Source organism: Tenrec ecaudatus, chromosome X, assembly GCF_050624435.1.
Source record: "Tenrec ecaudatus isolate mTenEca1 chromosome X, mTenEca1.hap1, whole genome shotgun sequence".
NCBI classification, from domain to species: domain Eukaryota; kingdom Metazoa; phylum Chordata; class Mammalia; order Afrosoricida; family Tenrecidae; genus Tenrec; species Tenrec ecaudatus.
In genome coordinates, this window is record NC_134548.1 from 99,711,943 (window position 1) to 99,714,455 (window position 2,513).

The following is a 2,513-nucleotide window of genomic DNA, read 5'->3' on the forward strand; positions in this document are numbered from 1 at the left end:
ATGTAATATCAGTGATATTGGTTTATATGCTTTTTTGCCTGGGTTTGATTCAGCCCTGCTATTTATTGGGTGTAATCTTTTAAAAAATATTTTATTGGGGGCTCATATAGCTCTATTACAATCCATATATCTATCCGTCATGTCAAGCACATTTTTACATTTGTTGTTATCATAATTTTCAAAACATTTTATTTCTACTTGAGTCCTTGGTAGCAACTCCTCAGTTTCTTCCTTCCCTCTCCCACTGCTCCTCCCTCATGAACCCTTGATAATTTATAAATTATTACTTTTTCATGTCTTACACTGAGCTATGTCTCCCTTCACCCACTTTTCAGTTGTCCCTGCCCCTGGGAGGAGGTTATATGTAGATCATCGTGATTGGCTATATTTTGAGCATTCTACTGGGTCACCTTTCTTTGTAATGGATACAAATAGGGATCTCTTCCAGACAAATTTCCTGGCATAAATGAATAAGTGCTTCCATAGCTTCATCAGTTTGTTATAATATTTCAATTAATATTCCATCAATTCCTGGAGCCTTGTTTTGGCTAATACTTTCATTGCATCTTGAACTTCTTCCTTACATAGCTTTGGTTCTTGCTCATATGCTACCTCCTAAAATGACAGTTCAACTAGTTATTTTTGATACAGTGACTCTGTGTATTCTTTCCATCTTCTTTTGATGCTTTCTGCATAAGATCTGAGATGTCAAAAAACAAACAAACAAAAAAAACGATCTGAGATGTCCATAATATCTTGTCTAATATTGGAGAAATACTCACATAAAGAAGGTAGGAGGGTGGCACCCACTCTATTAAAAAACAGGTAGTTTCCTTATCTATAGATCCTACCCGGGGACCACCTAAGTCGCTTCCAGAGCCTATTACCACATGGACAGTGCCCTATGAATAACTTCCTGTTGACCAATTGAAAGCTTATTGATTCACAGATAGAAGTTCCTGGGTACATGGACATCTAATGGGGTAAGCTGGGGCATTAAGACCAGCAGATGGAAAGACTAATTGAAGAAGGCAAGGACAGGTCAACTCAATGGGATAAACTGCATGCTATTGTCCTAACCATGATGGAAGTATTGGAAAATGCTGAGATCCCAGGTTTTTGGACTTTTACTGATTCATTGGAAGTGGCCAATGGCCTGTCTCTATGATCAGGCATGTGAACACTGGATAACCAGATTATTAAAGGAAGATAACTGTATATTGATGGCTTCTGGAAGGCTCTATTGGAGTGTGGTAGGCTGTGCTGTCTAGAGACGAAAATAAATGATACTCATTTATGTACAAGAAAGAACCTTATATCAAGAGGCAACATTACATCAAGAAGGTGCCCCACCCCAGTTCAACTCAAGATCATAAGTCTAATGCTAGCCAGGGCCCTCTCCAGACTCATGTAGCTGCAAGTTGATAACCCCAAAAGCTGAAGCAGGAGGCAGAGAGATAATAGGTCTGTAAGTATGAGTCACCTGCATCTAAGGTTAATGGAAGCCTGGCAGGGAGCTGACACCTCTCAGCGTTGGGCAGTTCACATGGGAACATCCTGGAAGCATACACAGAGTCCAAGGGAAGTCCCACTGGGAGTGAGGAGAAATGCAAAATGACAGACAAAACTTGCCTCTGTGTCATCTTGCTCATATACAAAAGGCCACACACACCACACCCTTCAAGGAGATGTCTTCCAGCTTCCACTTGGCTAACAGGTTGAACTCAACCCCTAGCCAGGAGTATTTTGTGGACAGAATATCTAAGTACCACATGGAACTTAAAGGGATCATCAGTGTAGGACATATAGATGCTCATCAGAAGAAGTCCCTGAAGCAGAAGGTGATTGAATCAGCAAGTGGATGTGGCAGTACATTCCCTTGCGGTCACCAGTTGGGTCCATGAGATGAGTGGATACGTGGCTACTACAGCAATGCCATGATGGGCTGAATTGAGATGCATTTCTCTTGCACCCTCTCAGGCACAGTATACCAACAAGGACTTCTCCCTCTGCCAGCAAGGAAGAAAGAGGTTACATACAGTTGGCCATGGGACAGATTCTCGGACAGGGAAACCCTGCACAAAGCTAGCAAATCAATTATTGGACCAATGATACTAGCGGTACCAGGTGTCTGCAAATGGATCTTCACAAGAATAGACACTTTGGACTGAACTTTTCATATCCAGTAACACATGCAGATAATGAAAAAACTATCAAAGGGTTAAAATAAAAAATACTATATCAGTGTGAGCCAGCAAAGTTACATATCCTCTGACCAAGGAGCACACTTGTTACAGTTCTCAGGGTCCAAGAATTAGGCCAAGAAACAGATGGACATATCATGTTGCATACCATCCTTAGAATAATTGTTTCATAGAAAATTAGCATAGAAATATTTGTTATCCAAAGCAGGGGCAGATAAAGGCATCTGAGGAGGGGTTTCCTGCCACCGTGTGTGGGGGCACACATTCAATAGCGGGACAAAGGGCGGATCCCCACTGGATAGATTCCTA